General features: G+C 44.4%; 1 protein-coding gene and 1 non-coding gene across 3 annotated transcripts in view; both read left to right on the forward strand.

The window, feature by feature from the left end:
- LOC120949703 (mpv17-like protein) overlaps window positions 1-14,262 on the forward strand; it is a 143,430-nt gene that overhangs the window by 15,108 nt on the left and 114,060 nt on the right. The gene's annotated exons all lie outside the window — the stretch shown is intronic.
- On the forward strand, window positions 9,414-9,485 carry Trnat-cgu (transfer RNA threonine (anticodon CGU)). Its single transcript has one exon. It is a non-coding gene; the product is annotated as a tRNA-Thr (tRNA).

Here is a 14,262-nt window from a genome sequence, read left to right on the forward strand (position 1 = left end):
GTAGTGGCGACGAGCGGGTAATTATTTCCCCTTTCGTCATGGTGATTCTCTTCGCAGGTTCGGAGGTTTTCGAAAAGCGGAAATCGTGTGTTTTTGTGTGACACGCTCGAGGATGAAAGGCATTTTCCATTTATGTGCATCTATTGCAATCGTGCTGTCGTTATGTGCTTTTTTGCTTTCCCTCTCTCTCTCTCCCTCTCTCTCTCTCCCTCTCTCTCTCTCTCTCTCTCTGACATTTTTTACATTCATAATGGGCTGAGCACAGGGGAGGGAATGAACATTAAACAGTGCCACAGAAATGCAATTATGTTTTTTTTTTGTGGTTTCACTTTTTTAGGATCATTCTCGCTCGCTTCGAAACGTCGGGGACAAAGAACTAGAACCAGTCCACGTCGGTGTTTATCGTATCGGGGCCGATCTAAATCATCACTATCTTAGACACGAATACAACTTTCGAAACATGTGCCAACACAGTGTCAACGGTTCGTTTTGGCGAGGACGAGAAGTGCGAGCCCGTTTCAAGAGTCACGCCGTTCATGGGTAGCTACAGGATTTCCTTGTAAATTTTGTTGCGAACAGCAAACGTGTTCGCGGCGAGTTCCAACCCGCTTGCATTTGATACATACAGCCGGTAGCGTGTTATTAAAATTACACATTAAACCTTTCGAAACATCACCCCTACTGCCTGGGGTGACCGACCAACCTTAGTCATCTTAACGGCACGACGATATCAGTGCGGGTTTAATGGCTTCATGCGATTGCGCGAATAATTGATCACAGCTCCAATTTCACGTCTGCCACACCGACGCGACTTTTTACAGCGAAAAGCAGTAATCCATTTGCCTCTGTCTCCAATGTCACACAGTGTGCAAGCCATGACTCACCACTGTGGGAAGTGAGTAGAGGGGAAAAAACGCACCTTCTAAATTACCATTCGCTGCTCTAATTAGCCCGCTGACGAAGCCTTTAGCCGGACGCTCGTGTTGCGTCTGTCTAGAGGGCTGGCGTTTGTTTTTTACAAGTTTGGCGAGGAATGGTGCAATGCGAGCCACAAATAATTTGCAATCTTTAATTGTACCAGCGACGACTGAAACATGATGACGAACAATCAACAACAAACAAAAAAGTGCTGATCAATGCAGCGGGGAGAGCTATGATGTTTCATTAAATTAAAGCGAAACGCGGTGCTAGTGTTTATCATTACACAGCCAGCCAGCCAGCGATCGATCGCGCGCATACGGTGAGCCGGAACGAATTTCTTTCCGCTTTGTTTCGTCGCGAAACCATCGCATAACATCGAAACCGGGCCTGCCAAAGCGCGCAATTAGTGTCCATAAATAACGGTAACGGATGGGACGGGAAAAATGTAAACGATCGAAAAGGGAGGACCTTTCACGGCATGGCCTGGCCCATGGGACCGCGTCAACGTTGCAGAATTGTGTTTGTGTGCAAGTGTTGCATTGACTGCAACTGCAAGTGACACACGCATCGAAAAGCTCAATCACCGGGGAAGGTCACAACAGTCCAAAAGATGAATGGTCCGCGACCACCATGATTAGGAGCGACCGGCTCGATCGGCACGTCCGCCGCAGCTGTCCAATCGGTGATGATGGTGATGATGCGTCCAGGCGGGTTTGTAAAACGGCTCGCCCCAAATGGTGTGCGCCCTCCCCCCGAGTCGGGCTAATTACACCCAGCTTTTCGGGCTGGTTGATTATTACGATGGCCGCATGTTCTTCGCCGTAGCTCGCGCGTTTGCGGAATGCGTCCGGGTTTGGTCGTCGTCGTCGTCGTCGGACGGTATCGGTGCATCGGGATGTCCCGCTGCTCTACTACCTCTACGCCAGGTGATAATGTTTTTATGCAATAAAACGATAAAGATAGGGGCGGCCGAGTACATATGGATGCGACGACGACCATTTAAGGGTGCGGTGGATGTGTGCGCGTCCCCCTTCCCCTCTAGCAGGAGTGTTCGCACTGGGGTGGGTATTTGTGTGCATGTTTTTCTTTCTTTTTGCATTAGCTGCAGCCCCCTTTTGTCGGCTGCATTCTTCTGCAGGGGTGACTTGGTGCCCAAATCGGAGGTAACGAGCTGATTTGCATAAAAACACGGCTGGTCGTCCATTTCACCCCAGAGACGCTGGGATAGATCTCTGGGGGCATTTGGTTTTGGAGTTTCTAGAAACGGAGCCGTAATTTATGAGGATGTTATGTGCGTGATGGTGTCTAAGGCTCTGCTGGGTATGGAGGATGTTTTGAGAGCACAAAATACGATCGATGTCATAATGGGGTGTTGCAGTGATGACACTGATCCCAGTCTCCCGTGTGCAGATGAATGGCGAAACGTCCTCAAAAACAAGGAAAGGTCGTGGTTTTTTGGATGAAACAGATAACATTTTATCTAGATCTTTCATGCATGTCAATGGATTTTGGAAATTCCATTGAATGGAAGGAAACACTAATGGGATTTCTTAGAAATGCATTATTTACTACCCCGTAGAAACGAGCCCGTTTGCGAAAGGTTGTAAGAAAAGCCCAATTTTGCTTTCCGGTATTTTTAAAAGCCGTTGTCACACCAGTCTGCTGGAGGCCAATGCTATTAATTACTATATTTGTGCGTTTTTTTGTTTCGTCAATGGTCGAGCATGGTCGAGTCTTGGGCGTTGCTGCAAATTTGGATGCACATTCTGAGTCGGACGGATTGTGCGAAATGTGAATAGGAAGCAATTTATCATCATATTCAAAAGCGTAGCGAAGGGGAAAGAGAAAGATAGAGATGGGTCAGGTCAGAGCAAGCGGACAAAGAAAGGCCCTTAGATATATATATAACCGGGCGATTATGTTTTGCCTTTTTGTCCCTAACTGTTTCGTTTCATTTTTTCATTTCTCAGAAGTAGGAATGTATGTTGAAGATTTAAAACGCTTTTCCGGTGCGCTTGCGTCTCTAAGTTGAGATTGGAATGAAAACCAAGCTCTCTTCCAGCTTTATTGAGGTGCCATTCTGCAAATAGTGAAATGTGGCCGATGGACGGTGCTGGAATGTTACTTTATTGTTGCTGCGAAAGTTCTTTTGCAAGAAGACGTAAGATTGCTGGGAAGCAAATGCGAACGTACAAGTGAAAACAACCGGAAGAGTCGGGGAAGAAGTGGGGTGCCGTGGAAAGGAAGCGACTGTGCTAAACTTATTTATTCTGCTCGTACAATATTTAAACAACTCCACTTCCTGCTTGAGTGCTGCAAAACTGTGTGTGTGTGTACGTGCCAGTACACATCAAGAACGTGCGGAGAGCTCTAGCGTCGGGATGTTTTTGGTTTTATTTACCGTGCGCTCTTCGTTGCCACCGTCCGGGGATACCGTTTTCCTCCGATAGATCGGTTTTTGCACTCGGTTTCGACGGCAGTCCCGGTTCAGACGCTGCCGACTGGGGGATGATGAAAGCTGCGCATAAATAGCGCGTCTTTGATGAGTGTGAGTATCTCGCCCCATGGATGGATATCTCCAAGGAAATGAAAAGCCTTTGAGCTGTCGGGCTGTCCCGGCTCTGGCAAGTAGCAGTCGGATGGCGACGACGACGACGCCGGCAACGATGTCGATGCGAACAATTTCGAATTAATTATCGTTTCTATTTATCTTACGCTTGGCAAGATAGCTACGAAGCAGCAAGCTGAGCGAGAAACCACCCGGGACACAGTGTGCCGGCTTGCAAGAGCTTCTTTTATGGGGCGAAATAAACGCTCTGCTCTGTAATGATATCGTGCTTCTCCTGCTGCGGGGTTGAGTGAGGGATCTGGTTCTTCTATGGAGACGTTTGCTGATTATCTCCAACGCACAGGATACGCTGGCGATGCTGTGCTAGAGGCAGTGCAGAGAGAGAGAGAGACGAATATCCTCTCCGAAACTTCTTTGCAAAAGACGGATGTGCAGGCAGTTGTGATGGTGCTATAAACAAACTCTGTACCAGGCTGCATGTTGCTGGCTGGTTGGTGCTGCGTTTGAAGTTTCACAGAACTTTCGAACATTCGAATGGCGAACAACGGTGGCGGTTTTTGTGGGCAAACGTCCTAAGAAAATGCGGCCAGCCAAGAGCGAAGCCATTTGTGCGACGTGAGCGCTACAAAGTAGCGAACCTTTTTGGCACGAAAAACCGAACAGGGCTTCGAAGCCAGACAAGTGAGCGTTTCGCCACAAATGCGGGTCCGCGTCGGCCGTACACAACAACACGACCGAGAGGAGCAGCACACCACCCGCAACACAATTTACATCGCGCTTCACAAGCTCGGGGTACGAATCGAATTAATATTTATTTCATATACATAAGCAGGCTTCAGTTTCAAGCCAGGCGATGACGGCTTGTTGTGTTGTTTCATCCCATCCGTCGAGGGACCGTCGGTCCGGTTTTCCCTCTGTTCCCAAACCGCGGACTGTTTCCAAACCGCGAACTAATGTCAATTTCTTCGCTGGGTTTGAGGTTTTGAGGTTGTTGGCATTGGTTCTTTTTTTTCGGAACGTCGGAAGCATCGCACGTCCAATCGCGAAACCGGACACGGGACACACCAGGGAGAAGGATTTTATTGCCGGCCTGGAAACGCGGCAAACCTCCGATACTCGACGATCAGGCGAACAATGTTGCTGCGCTTGCTGTGAGTTAATTGGAGAATTTTGTTACTAAATCTAATTTTACTCCCGTAAGCAGTGATGAAGATACGGGGCAAGGCTTTGGGATTCTCGTGGGTAGGGATGCGACGAATGGAACACAATCATGGCCCACTTCGAAATAGATTGATTCGGAATGCGAACCGTGTTTCCGTGAAGTGGTATGGCCATGTTTGGTAATGAATATTGAACCAAGAAAACGTGTTCTTTATTGTGTTTGATTGAGAAAGGATTGGTGCCGTGTTCCGTGGTACAGGAGGGAGCGTTTTGAGGAAATGTTTCAAATGGATCGACAAGACCGATCGACCTGCTTATACAAATGTTGTAATTAAAGCATGTTTTTATGTGCTGGGGAACATGAAAGACCGCAAGAGAGGGTGAATGACGAACTTGTAGAATATTTTAATAATTTAGCGATGTACTTTAGGCAAGATAAACGAATGGTCCAAAGAAACAATCCATTGTCGTGTTGATATTGAAATAATTTGAATTTGAAGTGTGAATAAATCAAGTAAATAATATCAAATCTTCAGTTTTCAAAATTAGTTGTCGCAATTCTTAAAAATATTACTTCCAGCGATCGTGACTTGGAAGAACAGTGCCATGGTAGTTTTATTGAGTAATAGGTTAATTAATTACTATTAGAAACTATCAATGTTTAATGTTGTTGGACTAGTAATCTTTTCATTATATCTCAGAAGTTGGAGATAATGGTCATATTATCCGGTAAGGCACGACGGAAATGTCAGAATACAATATTGGCAATATCGATAACTAAGACTCAAATTGGCATGTCTTTGTTGATACCGAGTCTAACGCTTTTTGCAGAGGAAAACATCCATATAGAACGAGTTTTAGATGAGCGATTTAACGGGATTGTATTTTGCGCTGTGTGTATAATGGGGAAGTACAAATATTGTTTTGAATAAACAAAGTCTGTTGGAGTTTAATACGATACGATACATTTGTTGTTAATGTGTGGATCTATATTGTGTTGTTTACGTACAAACAGGCCTTGAATATGTATTTTACTTGAAACTCTCAGTTTGATGCTACTAAGTGCGTTGTGATACTTTAATGATTTTTTATTGTAAAAAGACGCCAAGACAATTTGTCCGAAAAAATGTTTCGAAACAATTTTACTGAATTGTGCTTCAATGGAATGACTACACGTTTTGTATTTGTGAAAATTAGTTGTGACTTTAATTTCGAATATAAAACAACATATTTCGGCTAACAGTAAATTAACCTTTAATGCCTTTGCATTAGTCATTTGCAATTCAAGGTATAGCGAATCTCAATAATTTGACAAGGAACCTACCGTCATTGCTCGCTATCATCTACCGATTTCAAATTGCTACATTTCATTTCATCCACTTCCCTTTCTCGTAGGAAGGAGTGCAAATCAACTCACATTTTATCGCCGCTTGCGATTTGGCCGTAATGTACACTCACTTGAATAAATCATGGTGGACGCGCGCCTGCTCGGCACACATTGGCCGTGCAGCACCACAGGCCTCGTAGCCCGGAGAAACGCCAGAACATTCTCCAGCGCAAGTATGATAAACTTTTCCCAGAAACCCTCCGCTGGTGCGCACTTTTACCATTCTCATCACGGATGCTACTACTGGCCTGCTGGATGCTTGCGGATGCCGGGCGCGAGCTCGGCAAGGGCACGTGAGTTTGAAGCACGTTTGCCAGACTGGTACGAGTGGTAGCAGCAGCAGAATTCGAGTGGCAGAAACAGTAAGAGCAATTGAAACTGTCAGACCACAGATGTGTACCGGACCGGTCCAGGCCGGAGCCAGGCTCCAAATGAGCCAATTCCCATGAATTTAGTTCAATTCGTCGGCCGGAATGGAGAATGTGGCCCTGGATGGATGTTAAAATATCATACCCATCAGCAGTCATAGGGGTCACGGTTTGGCCCGGCGTGTCAGCATTCGGAAATGGGCCAAAATTATAGGTCACACCGGGGAACATGCAGTAAGCGGTTGTAATCCGCTACTAAACACATCTCTGCTTATTGGTTCGATTTGGTATCGTTCTGCGGAAGCTGACAGTAGTTCCGACCAATGTCAATTGGTTTTTATCAGGGTATGTCCATGCGTAAAATCATAGAAAGCATAATGGAATTTGCTGTTGTCATTTGAGTGTCATTGAAAAACAAAACCTCGAGATATGTATGCCCCTCTACAAGTTGGATCGAACGTGTGGATCTCTCGTATTCGGAATATCCTCGCTGCAAGATAAAATCAAATTCTGCGCTTTGATCTGTTTGACAGTATGCTGTTGACAGTGAAATAAATACAATGGCTTACAGATTATGATGGCTCGTTTCACACACGATCGGTGCGAAAATATTGCTGAAAAGTGTGTCGGTAATTATAAGAACATTCATATGTTTCGGTGTTCCTCTCGCATCGTCGCCGCCATATTCACCAAATCGAATTGATGAGATTGTAGCGACATGAAGACCCTCAGCATGTATAAAATGAAAGATTAAATGCTGGCCGATTTATTGAGCTCAGTTCTGCGTGCTCGATGACCCAGTGGACGAAAAGTGCAATGTGCCAAAAGACGATTTCATGCATCAAGCGCGGATTTTGGGGGAGGGGAGGAGTTATGTTCCGTTTAATTGCATTCAATGTAATATAAATTATCTTCTTTTTTTGCGCTGATGGTATGTATGTGTGCGAGTTATAGTAGTTCCCTCTGAAGAATAAATTGAAAATTCATTCGTCACTGTGTGCCATAATTGCATTCCAGATTGAGTGCCTGAGTTTTGATGGATGGGTGGAAAATGGGCGAACTGGGCGAACGAAGTAAAATGCAGCTGAAATTATTGAACCGTTTCTCAACCGCTCAAGCGGCGTCGTAAATTAAATTTATGCGTCAGCGAAAGAATGGGATGCTGGAGGGCTTTTTATTTAATAACATTACAATAACCAATTTGCAGCGCAGTACAACGCTGGTGGTTTGGTGAAGCTATTTTCAAACACTTTTAATTAGTCCCTTGATCTGTAATGGTGATGTAGTGTGGTGCTTTTTTGCAATGAATAGCGAAACGCTGATTAATTCGATCGGTGTCGGAGCTCGAGCTGAATTTCCTAACAATAATTAAATGAAAACAGCCATCGCATGCATCCAATCACGCGCTTGCCATGCCAGCAGCAAATGCAGAGGCCCTCATAAATCAATCCGATCGCGCGGTGCGCTATAAAAACAACAAGATCTTTATTAAATTCAAATTGCTACCTTTACCCGGCTCCTTCCCATTGCGTTGCAGAACAGCACAACTAGCACAACCACTCACAGCGTGTTGCTATAAATTGTTGCATCACGGTCGGGGAGGGCATTGCACATGAACGTGATTTTTTAAAGCGGCGGTTAAACCGTTTTTTCCCTCCATCGCGCATCCTACACCAGTCACGATCACGTTCCACGAAGGCGTTCCACCGGTTGGCTCATCCTAACCCATCCCAAAAAATGGGTTGGAGGGGGGAAAGAGGGTTGGTGAAGCGAAAGGAAAAGTAAAAGCATCAAGCGCGTTCGAATCGAAGGGAAGAAACCCTTTAGCATATGACGATCATCAACACCGGACAAATGTGCACGATCGCATCCGTGCTACACACGACCAGGCCATATTCAGGTGATTTATTAAGGCTGCCTGTTCTCTGTCGTGCATGTTGACGAAGTTTGGCCATGGGTTTGTGTTGTTGTTGTTGTTGTTGTTCGCTATGCATCGCTAAAGATGGGAAGCAGAAACCGTTTTGCGCATGAATTATCAACGTTTTTGTGATAGAAGATTGTGAGGGGAGGGTTGGAGTGAGAAAGGGGACGGAAAATTGCATGATTTTGGCAAGTATGCTACACGCAGACACACACACTGCGCAATCCCGCTCACCAATCAATGCCAATCTGCTCACGAATTAGTGACGCTAAAAGAGTTGTGGCGTACGGTTGGTTACAGAGAAATCCGGTCTTACATCTCGTAACACCCAGTAACGAATTTCCAATGCTGATTTTATGATCCATCTCTTCTTTATGATCCCTTTGCTCTTTCTCTTACCATTGGATATACACGATCGCTTTTTTGAATCGATTTTAATGAATAATTTCGCTGTGGCACCGTTGATCGTCGTCGATCGCTATCGACTCTCCGTCATTTAGTCAAGACGGTCGGGGAATGAATTATGACGCCACCGGGCACCACGTTTGTCCCTTCACCCTACTGCGCTACTTCCATCGACCTTGACTGAATGGTCGGAGGGAAGAAAAGCACAACAAAGCGGAAGCAGCAAAAAGAGAACGGCGAAAACGCAGACTAATCTAACAGGCCAAATGATGAAGGAGCAAACTGCGCGACGAACGGTAACACTGAGCCACACACGGAACGGCAAGCAATTGCGGGTGTGTTTGTGTATGTGTGCAAAAGCAATTATAAAGAAGAGTGTGGGAAGGGGGTGGGAGGCCCCACTTAACCCCAAATTTGAACAAATGGTTGGGGTGGTGGTGGTGGTTGAACACACGCGAACCTTTTAAGGGACGACGGAGAAGGTGAAAACGTATAATGGTTCGCTTTTCTGTTCAACGCGTGTTGTACTTTCGTTTACCTTCGGCGAGGGTTTTAAATTTTACTTTTTACACCGTTCTATTAAGGCAATGCAAAGGTTTTAACCGAATCTGGCTGTCGTGATGCGTCTCTGGAACGATCGGGCCGGGTCTGGTGTGTTCGGAGCGGTGGGAAGATATGGAAGCCTCTTTAGCTCAGTGGTAGAGCGCTGGTCTCGTAAACCAGCGGTCGTGAGTTCAATCCTCACAGGAGGCAGTAGAGATAATTATTTTATTTAATATTATTTCGCAGAAACTGTATCATCTTTTATTATTTTTAAAATTTACATCCTAATAAACTGAAAGCAAATAATAATTTTATATAAATATTTTATTGGATTCAATTCATTGACACAATGGCACCTCCAGTAAATCAACGAGTAGTTTGTATTCAAGCATTTAAGATTGTCACGTGACCAGAAAACTGGCAAAAAACGTGATGGTTCATTCGTAGCAAGTAGCACGAGGCTACAGTTGTTTTCAAAGAGCTTTTGGAATGAAATAAGATACACACTCGAGCCCAGAAGTACGGTGGCCTAAATTGCTTTTCTCTTGGCTCACGTGGCAACGTGCTTTTATGTTGGTTTTGCTACATAATTTCGGTCGAGGCCTTCGCTTCCCTTCTTTAGTAGCCGAAGCACCGTTGAAAGTAAATAACTAATATTCGTCACGTCTCTCACACAAACAGTGGGTTATGGCCACCTTATGCTGTTATTAGAACTGGCCGAAAATTGCGAGAGTGGCTGACAGTTTCATGTTCATTTCGATACTACGTTGAATTATTCAGCAAACTCTGACAGTGAATGTGACAAGATGTGACAAAACGTGGGCCCCGTTCCCTTTTCGCCCCTCTAATCTATGCTCGCATGCCAAATGATGGGCAACAGGGGCGTTTGCTCGTTGCGTTCGATCTTCGTAAAGAAGCGTCTGCGTGCTCCTTCCTCGCCTATTAATCCATTCACGCGCTGGTGTGAAAAACTTTGCACCAACTCGCGTTTAATTAATTTTAATTGATTTATATTCGTGCGAATCCGAACACATCCCGTCTACTGCCTCCTAAGGGGTTTTGAGGGTCGTGGACGGTACGTTGTGTGACTGGGGAGTGGGAACTCTGTCCCCGGGACCGGAAATTGTGCCTCAGCTTAGCGTGTGTGCAGCGTTATTTATCTTCGCAAACACGCGCTCGCATGCACACACAAGCAAGCTGCAAAACAGGAGCGATTGATTCAATTTCTCACCATCGTTTGAAAAGTTCCCCGTACCCCGGGCGGCGGGGAAGCGTACCGATCGATCATGCCAATCTTAGTCTCCAAGTGCCGCCGCCACCAAGACACGAGAGGAGTTAGAGAAAAGCCAAATCGATTCATTTTATCTCCGCTCGTGAGAGTGGTGGTGCTTTTTCTTTGTGTCTCCGCGCCCCGTAAGGCGTCGCTGGAGGGATTTTGTGGTATTTTTATCGCTCGTTTCAATGATAAATGGGGTCCTTTCTTCGGGATGGGATGGGAACGATCCCTTTGCTGGGACAGGCACGATAAGGCCGTCGCATGTGCTGTAACAAATTGTGGAAAAGTTTTCAAGTTGGTTTAAATGCTTATGAGGACATTGAAAGTAAGGAAGATGTGTAGCAGCACTGAAATGCAAATAATGTTACTTTGAAGGAATTTACGGAAGGGAACATTCTCAAAAACATAAAACTGTCTTCCTTTTACAATCAAAAGCGTTCATTTCGACTTGAAACTCATTAACGGATGAGGTTAGCGTCTGTTTGATGATTCAATACATCCAGTAACGAAGGCCGAGATCTTCTGGAACAGAGAAAGTCTTCGATTTGTTTTGTGATGGAATGATTAATGCGACGACACACTGCGCCATGTGGATGTCGTTGGTTGCTGTGCGCTGGCTGAAATCAATCTGATTCATGTTTCCAACGCGCCAAGAAATTCTAAATTGTTATTGATCCTCATTTTCAGCCCAAGTCCAGGGCAAGGGCGGGTAAAGCCGTATCTATGTCAGCGAAATACGACGAGTTCTTCTGGCGTTCGCGTCTTACGTTGGCTTCCCATGCAGTCGTCATGGACGTCGTCATCGTCGTCGCAATGGGAGAGGCCCGAGACCCGCATGTGGGAAGTAAAATGTCATCGATACAAAATTAATGCCACTCCCGAGCTCTGTCGGACGTTATTTGTACCGAACGGTCGCCACATTTCTTTCGCCAGCACAACCTCCACACCCCGAACGATGTACGAAGCGAACGGTGGGTGGTAGGCGCGCATGAAGAGGCTAGAGGGGAAGCCCACCAAGCGAGGACGGAGTTCGGGCCGCGCGAAGGCAGAAGCGAAGAAGCAGAAAAAGTGTTGTGTACATGGTGATAATTAATCTGATTCATAAATCATGCTTTACACGCTGTATATTCATTAAGATAAATGATCCGAGCACGGCGAGATGGCGACCGAGTGTGTGCGTGTGCGTATGTGCTTTGGTGTATGCGAGAAAGATGTTCATTTACAACACCGTACGAGAATTGTACGATGGAAAATGTGTACTCCCCGGACAGGGGCGAAGGAAGCGAAACCAAACGGCAATGCAATTGCAATGATTTTTGCTTGCTTGTGAAATGTGTACGACTGTGGCAGTGCTTGTGAACCCGCCATCAGCTGAGCGACAGAGACATGGACGAGTGCCATGGGCCCGCGGAAACTGGCCAACGGATAAGAAGATGGTGAAGCACACCACACCAAGATGTAACCGAAAGGATGACCTCCATCAAAATGCTAATGCACGTGCGCCCCGGTGCATTGTGATGTGCAGTGCAGTGTGGCGAAGGGGTCGAGCGTCGCAGTCCGTTGACAGCCGGAACTTGTCCATATTTGCGTGCCCGTTCCGTGAATGAAATGCTAATGAACGATGCAAATGGGAGGGATGGGATGCAGCAGCCGATAGATGCGAGGGGGAAGAAGGGAGAGAGGGGGAAACAAAACCGGCTAGTGCCAACAAAACAGCAACCACCCGGCACGAATCCGCTGCTACATCCGAAACGCTCCAAAATGGGTGGCTTTCTGCTGAGCTGGCTGGCCTGAGGTTGTGATGAACAATCTGTAATAGAAGAAACGCATTTCGTTGCGGTATTTTGATGCGACCAAAGGGGGAGTGTCCCTTCTTTGCCCTTGCGATCACTATCCGAACCCAGTTTCAGCGATATTACACACACACATCGCGCGAGTGCGTCCGTTTTGTGCAATCGCGCATCGACTGACTGACTGAACTGATTAATAGATTAGCCGCACCGTGTCCGTGTGTAAGCGCAAGTCACAGGGTTGCCAGAACTCGTTTCTGTGATTTGCATCGCGGCAGTTCAGGGATTTTCCCTTTCAAATGAGGCGGGAATGAAGGGGAATGCATTCATTTATTAGATTTATCAATTGAAACCAGCTTGGCTTCGCAATTTGGTTTACAGAAACGCAGTATTGAAGTTGGCGGTGAGTGGAAGGCTATGCAAATACAAGCAGTATTTGAAAATCAGCTCATATACATAGTTGAAGAAGAAGAAAAAAGTCACCAATAATAGATGCTTGTATGTCACTTAATTTACTGTTTCTGTGAGAGGCAGGCTGTCTCGGATCGCCGGGGTTTTGTTTTATTTATTGTCAGGCTCGTCCATTTGCAGACGATTTTTTTTTGGGATCATTTTTTTTTGGGACATGAATCAGTTTGAAATATTGTAAAGATAAACTATAGAAATTAAATAGAGAAAAATAATCAAAAGTTTTCATTATTATTTTTAAATTATAAAATAAAACAAATGAACATACAGTTCATTGCACTATTTATTATACTTTAAGTTTTTATACTTGTGATAAATTATCACTAAAAAAGCTGGTTGTGATGTACGGATTACCGAAAACCGAGGAGAATGGATAAGCCGTTGTGTCCTTTGCGCCAATCAATTTGCTACTGTTTATTCACTTGTCATTTTTATTTACATAGTTCATTCATAGTTCATTTCATCCTAATCCGTAACTGATCTAATTCAATTGAAACATTTCACCATTTGACACAATTCGTGAAAACTTGCAAGTTCAATTATTCCAATTTTGCAATTAGTTCAATTATTCCAAAACTAACTACAATTCAATGTAATTCAATTTCCAACAATACTATTGCATGTATAAACAGATTTTCATAATTTTTCAATATTGATAGGCTAACTTTACTAATAATAACTGATACACTAACTGTGACTACATAATTTATCATAAAAATTATAAAACATAATTTATTTTTATTTATTTTTTATAACTCTCGGCTCATCTTTAAACACAAATACATTGTAAAATCTCGGTGAATCATTAGTTCCATACTGGCCGCTTTGATGTGTACCATAAAAATGACTCTTGTTACTGTTGCGCTAAGAACATTAAATATTTGAAGAAAGAAAGAATAATAATATTTGCGAACTTTGAATTACGTTTGCTGGAGTTAAAACTGTGTTTGGACTAACTAAACTATAATGGGAAGGTCTAAATTACTACTCTTTATTTCGATTTTTAATTTGAATATTAGATGTTTTCTATCCTTATATTCGAAACGACTCAATGTGTCGTGTTGAATACAGGATTTTGAAATTATTTTGCGAAGTGTGCTGCATATTAGGGTTTGACAGCTGTGACTATTTTTTACTGGCCCAACATAAATTCGTCCAAGTTTACAGTGCGTAACGCGGTCTATCCAACTCAAGCCAAACGAAATGTAAACGAACAATGTTCGGCAGAATGTTTAAATGCTAATTATTTAGTGGATGAAATGAGTTATGGGTTGAACGATTGTAAAGTTTATGTCGTCCTCCCTTTCCCTAAGTCCCTTAAGTTTGTGCATGAAATATGTAAAAGTGTGTAGAACAGTGTAGAATCCATAGAAAAAGCTGCACCTCAACAACCTGTCAAAATTATTGTTGGACGGGTGAAATTAAAATTGGGACAGCACAATTTCGTCGTAGG

The sequence above is a fragment of the Anopheles coluzzii genome, chromosome 2 (assembly GCF_943734685.1).
Source record: "Anopheles coluzzii chromosome 2, AcolN3, whole genome shotgun sequence".
NCBI classification, from domain to species: Eukaryota; Metazoa; Arthropoda; class Insecta; order Diptera; family Culicidae; genus Anopheles; species Anopheles coluzzii.